Source organism: Argopecten irradians, chromosome 3 (assembly GCF_041381155.1).
Source record: "Argopecten irradians isolate NY chromosome 3, Ai_NY, whole genome shotgun sequence".
NCBI classification, from domain to species: Eukaryota; Metazoa; Mollusca; class Bivalvia; order Pectinida; family Pectinidae; genus Argopecten; species Argopecten irradians.
The window spans coordinates 70,172,742-70,180,023 of record NC_091136.1 but is presented as its reverse complement, the minus strand read 5'-3'; the positions used below and the strand labels follow the sequence as shown (position 1 = coordinate 70,180,023).

At 30.3% G+C, this 7,282-nt stretch overlaps 1 long non-coding RNA gene across 1 annotated transcript; it reads left to right on the top strand.

The window, feature by feature from the left end:
• The first annotated feature begins 318 nt into the window (after positions 1-318).
• LOC138319443 (uncharacterized) lies at positions 319-7,282 on the top strand. Its single transcript, XR_011208019.1, has 4 exons — positions 319-423; positions 3,273-3,350; positions 3,655-3,762; positions 7,181-7,282. It is a non-coding gene; the product is annotated as an uncharacterized lncRNA (long non-coding RNA).

Below are 7,282 nucleotides of genomic sequence, written 5' to 3'. Positions count from 1 at the left end.
CAGACTTTAGCTAGTTGTTTATTTGTTGTTTATCATCAGACTTTAGCTAGTTGTTTATTGGTTGTTGATCATCAGACTTTAGCTAGTTGTTTATTGGTTGTTTATCATCAGACTTTAGCTAGTTGTTTATTGGTTGTTGATCATCAGACTTTAGCTAGTTGTTTATTGGTTGTTTATCATCAGACTTTAGCTAGTTGTTTATTGGTTGTTGATCATCAGACTTTAGCTAGTTGTTTATTGGTTGTTGATCATCATACTTTAGCTAGTTGTGTATTGGTTGTTTATCATCAGACTTTAGCGAGTTGTTCGTTGGTTGTAGGTGAAGGGTTTACCAGCCAATCAGGGAAGTCTTTACAAGACTGCAGTAGAAGACCACTTCAGGGACATTGGTTACAGGCCAAATGCCTTCTTCGAGGAGACAAAGTTAGTAACATGTAGTTATTCTGTATTGTTCATATGTTTTAATTGTAATGTCACTGTAAATAAAAAGATGACTATATGTTTTCTTGTGAAATAATTTAATGAATAGAATAACATATGGCTTGGTTTTGTGTAAGACTATGAATAGAATACTATATGTTTTGGTGTTATTTAAGTCATTAAATAGATGCGTTTTTAGTATCATGTCAATCTATAGATAGATGACCATATGTTAAGGTGTGATGTCAGTCTATAAATAGATGACCATATGTTTAGGTGTGATGTCAGTCTATTAATGGATAGCCATATGTTTAAGTGTGATGTCAGTCTATAAATAGATGACCATATGTTTAGGTGTGATGTCAGTCTATAAATAGATGACCATATGTTTAGGTGTGATGTCAGTCTATAAATAGATGACCATATGTTTAGGTGTGATGTCAGTCTATAAATAGATGACCATATGTTTAGGTGTGATGTCAGTCTATAAATAGATGACCATATGTTTAGGTGTGATGTCAGTCTATAAATAGATGACCATATGTTTAGGTGTGATGTCAGTTTATAAATAGATGACCATATGTTTAGGTGTGATGTCAGTCTATAAATAGATGACCATATGTTTAGGTGTGATGTCAGTCTATAAATAGATGACCATATGTTTAGGTGTGATGTCAGTCTATAAATAGATGACCATATGTTTAGGTGTGATGTCAGTTTATAAATAGATGACCATATGTTTAGGTGTGATGTCAGTCTATAAATAGATGGCCATATGTTTAGGTGTGATGTCAGTCTATAAATAGATGACCATATGTTTAGGTGTGATGACAGTTCATAAATAGATGACCATATGTTTAGGTGTGATGTCAGTCTATTAATAGATAGCCAAATGTTTAGGTGTGATGTCAGTCTATAAATAGATGACCATACGTTTAGGTGTGATGTCAGTCTATAAATAAATGACCATATGTTTAGGTGTGTGATGTCAGTTTATAAATAGATGACCATATGTTTAAGTGTGATGTCAGTCTATAAATAGATGACCATATGTTTAGGTGTGATGTCAGTCTATTAATAGATAGCCAAATGTTTAGGTGTGATGTCAGTCTATAAATAGATGACCATATGTTTTTGTGTGATGTCAATCTATAAATAGGATGAGATGTCAGTCTAAAAATTGATGATCATATGTTTAAGTGTGATGCTAGTCTATAAATAGATGACCATATGTTTAGGTGTGATGTCGGTCTATAAATAGATAGCCAAATGTTTTGGTGTGATGTCAGTCTATAAAAAGATGACTATGTTTAGGTGTGATGTCTGTCTATAAATAGATTGATGTCAGTCTATAAATAGATGACCATATGTTTAGGTGTGATGTCTGTCTATAAATAGATTGATGTCAGTCTATAAATAGATGACCATATGTTAAGGTGTGATGTCAGTCTATAAATAGATGACCATATGTTTAGGTGTGATGTCAGTCTATTAATGGATAGCCATATGTTTAAGTGTGATGTCAGTCTATAAATAGATGACCATATGTTTAGGTGTGATGTCAGTCTATAAATAGATGACCATATGTTTAGGTGTGATGTCAGTCTATAAATAGATGACCATATGTTTAGGTGTGATGTCAGTCTATAAATAGATGACCATATGTTTAGGTGTGATGTCAGTTTATAAATAGATGACCATATGTTTAGGTGTGATGTCAGTCTATAAATAGATGACCATATGTTTAGGTGTGATGTCAGTCTATAAATAGATGACCATATGTTTAGGTGTGATGTCAGTCTATAAATAGATGACCATATGTTTAGGTGTGATGTCAGTCTATAAATAGATGACCATATGTTTAGGTGTGATGACAGTTCATAAATAGATGACCATATGTTTAGGTGTGATGTCAGTCTATAAATAGATGACCATATGTTTAGGTGTGATGTCAGTCTATTAATAGATAGCCAAATGTTTAGGTGTGATGTCAGTCTATAAATAGATGACCATACGTTTAGGTGTGATGTCAGTCTATAAATAAATGACCATATGTTTAGGTGTGATGTCAGTTTATAAATAGATGACCATATGTTTAGGTGTGATGTCAGTCTATAAATAGATGACCATATGTTTAGGTGTGATGTCAGTCTATTAATAGATAGCCAAATGTTTAGGTGTGATGTCAGTCTATAAATAGATGACCATATGTTTAGGTGTGATGTCAATCTATAAATAGGATGAGATGTCAGTCTAAAAATTGATGATCATATGTTTTAGTGTGATGCTAGTCTATAAATAGATGACCATATGTTTAGGTGTGATGTCGGTCTATAAATAGATAGCCAAATGTTTTGGTGTGATGTCAGTCTATAAAAAGATGACTATGTTTAGGTGTGATGTCTGTCTATAAATAGATTGATGTCAGTCTATAAATAGATGACCATATGTTTAGGTGTGATGTCTGTCTATAAATAGATTGATGTCAGTCTATAAATAGATGACCATATGTTTAGGTGTGATGTCGGTCTATAAATAGATTGATGTCAGTCTATAAATAGATGACCATATGTTTAGGTGTGATGTCAATCTATAAATAGATTGATGTCAGTCTATAAATAGATGACCATATGTTTAGGTGTGATGTCAATCTATAAATAGATGACCATACGTATTTAGTATCATGTTAATCGTGGTTAATTATGTGCCGGGGCGGCTTTCCTCCACCAACAAACCTGGCATGTCCTTACATGAACCATGACTGTTAATAGGATATTAAATTAATAAAATCCAAACCCGTTATAATGATGTGATGTCAAAGTCTATAAATAGAATACCATTATTATTTTCAGAGCGTACATTAGTTTCCAGTGGAAGCCAGAGTACAAAGGAAGGGTCCATCCTGGAGTGTATACCGCTGTCAAACTCAGGTTTGTTAATCAGTGTCCGATACGCTTTTGAAAGAAATAGGCTAAAAAAGAATTATAAATCTTTGGTAATTTCTCTCATTAGAAGATGATTTTGAGTCTGTCCATAATGTGGTGTTCCCTCGCTGTTTGTCAAATTTAATATGAAAAAGAAACATCTAAAGGCTAACTGTTGAGTTAGAACCCTTGGTAGCACAAACAAAAAAGTGATTTTCTGTCACAATCCTGCAGTGTTTATCTAATGTACGAGATGCTTATTTCTTATTATCTCTTGTTATAAACACTTTTAAACATGTGTGTATTACAGACAGCTACGCCTGCCCCTGGAGATCCAGTTACTGTCGAGGGAGGAAGCTCACAATTTGGTTGAGCAGCAGGAGTTAGCACAACAGAGAGGATTTTTACGTACTAACAGGTTTGTCCCGTCACGTCTACATCTTTATTGATAGTGAGTTCAGATAACATGATCGCATCAAAAATAGATACATTGAGTATAGTGTATAAGGTATATATTCAGTGTGTAAGGTCTATATTTAGTGTGTAAGGTCTATATTTAGTGTATAAGGTATATATTTAGTGTGTAAGGTTTATATTTAGTGTATAAGGTATATATTTAGTGCATAAGGTTTATATTTAGTGTGTAAGGTATATATTCTGTGTGTAAGGTCTATATTTAGTGTGTAAGGTATATATTTAGTGTGTAAGGTATATATTTAGTGTGTAAGGTATATATTCTGTGTGTAAGGTATATATTTAGTGCGTAAGGTATATATTTAGTGTGTAAGGTATATATTTAGTGTATAAGGTATATATTCTGAGTGTGAGGTATATATTTAGTGTGTAAGGTATATATTTAGTGTGTAAGGTATATATTTAGTGTATAAGGTATATATTCTGAGTGTGAGGTATATATTTAGTGTGTAAGGTATATATTTAGTGTGTAAGGTATATATTCTGTGTGTAAGGTATATATTTAGTGTGTAAGGTATATATTTAGTGTGTAAGGTATATATTTAGTGTGTAAGGTATATATTTAGTGTGTAAGGTATATATTTAGTGTGTAAGGTATATATTTAGTGTGTAAGGTATATATTTAGTGTGTAAGGTATATATTTAGTGTGTAAGGTATATATTCTGTGTGTGAGGTATATATTTAGTGTGTAAGTTATATATTCTGTGTGTAAGGTATATATTTAGTGTTTAAGGTATATATTTAGTGTGTAAGTTATATATTCTGTGTGTAAGGTATATATTTAGTGTGTAAGGTTTATATTTAGTGTGTAAGGTATATATTTAGTGTATAAGGTATATATTCTGAGTGTGAGGTATATATTTAGTGTGTAAGGTATATGTTTAGTGTGTAAGGTTTATATTTAGTGTGTAAGGTTTATATTTAGTGTGTAAGGTATATATTTAGTCTGTAAGGTATATATTTAGTGTGTAAGGTTTATATTTAGTGTTTAAGGTATATATTTAGTGTGTAAGGTTTATATTTAGTGTGTAAGGTATATATTTAGTGTGTAAGGTTTATATTTAGTGTGTAAGGTATATATTTAGTGTGTAAAGTCTAGTGTGTAAGGTATATATTCTGAGTGTGAGGTATATATTTAGTGTGTAAGGTTTATATTTAGTGTGTAAGGTTTATATTTAGTGTGTAAGGTTTATATTTAGTGTGCAAGGTTTATATTTAGTGTGTAAGGTATATATTTAGTGTGTAAGGTATATATTTAGTGTGTAAAGTCTATATTTAGTGTGTAAGGTATATATTCTGTGTGTAAGGTTTATATTTAGTGTGTAAGGTATATATTTAGTGTGTAAGGTATATATTTAGTGTGTGAGGTTTATATTTAGTGTGTAAGGTATATATTTAGTGTGTAAGGTATATATTCTGTGTGTAAGGTATATATTTAGTGTGTAAGTTATATATTCTGTGTGTAAGGTATATATTTAGTGTTTAAGGTATATATTTAGTGTGTAAGTTATATATTCTGTGTGTGAGGTTTATATTTAGTGTGTAAGGTATATATTTAGTGTGTAAGGTATATATTCTGTGTGTAAGGTATATATTTAGTGTGTAAGGTATATATTCTGTGTGTAAGGTATATATTTAGTGTGTGAGGTATATATTTAGTGTGTAAGGTTTATATTTAGTGTTTAAGGTATATATTTAGTGTGTAAGGTTTATATTTAGTGTGTAAAGTCTATATTTAGTGTGTAAGGTATATATTCTGTGTGTAAGGTTTATATTTAGTGTGTAAGGTATATATTTAGTGTGTAAGGTATATATTTAGTGTGTGAGGTTTATATTTAGTGTGTAAGGTATATATTTAGTGTGTAAGGTATATATTCTGTGTGTGAGGTATATATTTAGTGTGTAAGTTATATATTCTGTGTGTAAGGTATATATTTAGTGTGTAATTAGGTTTATATTTAGTGTGTAAGTTATATATTTAGTGTGTATGGTTTATATTAAGTGTGTAAAGTTTATATTTAGTGTGTAAGGTATATATTTAGTGTGTAAGGTATATATTTAGTGTGTAAGGTATATATTTAGTGTATAAGGTATATATTCTGTGTGTGAGGTATATATTTAGTGTGTAAGGTATATATTTAATGTGTAAGGTATATATTTAGTGTGTAAGGTATATATTTAGTGTGTAAGGTATATATTTAGTCTGTAAGGTATATATTCTGTGTGTGAGGTATATATTTAGTGTGTTAAGGTATATATTTAGTGTGTAAGGTATATATTTAGTGTGTAAGGTATATATTTAGTGTGTAAGGTATATATTTAGTGTGTAAAGTATATATTTAGTGTGTAAGGTATATATTTAGTGTGTCAGGTATATATTCTGTGTGTGAGGTATATATTTAGTGTGTAAGGTATATATTTAGTGTGTAAGGTATATATTTAGTGTGTAAGGTATATATTTAGTGTGTAAGGTATATATTCTGTGTGTGAGGTATATATATTCTGTGTGTGAGGTATATATTTAGTGTGTAAGGTATATATTTAGTGTGTAAGGTATATATTTAGTGTGTAAGGTATATATTTAGTGTGTAAGGTATATATTTAGTGTGTAAGGTATATATTTAGTGTGTAAGGTTTATATTTAGTGTGTAAGGTTTATATTTAGTGTGTAAGGTATATATTTAGTGTGTAAGGTATATATTTAGTGTGTAAGGTATATATTTAGTGTGTAAGGTATATATTTAGTGTGTAAGGTATATATTCTGTGTGTGAGGTATATATTCTGTGTGTGAGGTATATATTTAGTGTGTGAGGTATATATTTAGTGTGTAAGGTATATATTTAGTGTGTAAGGTATATATTTAGTGTGTAAGGTATATATTTAGTGTGTAAGGTTTATATTTAGTGTGTAAGGTATATATTTAGTGTGTAAGGTATATATTTAGTGTGTAAGGTTTATATTTAGTGTGTAAGGTATATATTTAGTGTGTAAGGTATATATTTAGTGTGTAAGGTATATATTTAGTGTGTAAGGTTTATATTTAGTGTGTAAGGTTTATATTTAGTGTGTAAGGTATATATTTAGTGTGTAAGGTATATATTTAGTGTGTAAGGTTTATATTTAGTGTGTAAGGTATATATTTAGTGTGTACGGTATATATTTAGTGTGTAAGGTATATATTTAGTGTGTAAGGTATATATTTAGTGTGTAAGGTATATATTTAGTGTGTAAGGTATATATTTAGTGTGTAAGGTTTATATTTAGTGTGTAAGGTTTATATTTAGTGTGTAAGGTATATATTTAGTGTGTAAGGTTTATATTTAGTGTGTAAGGTATACTAATGTTTGCTGTCTCTTTCAGAGTTACAGTGTCTAACCAGTCACAGGACAACCAAAGACTTGTGTTACCTCCACCCACCAACTCCTCCATCAAACTTTGTGTCACTGAGGTAACATTATCTGG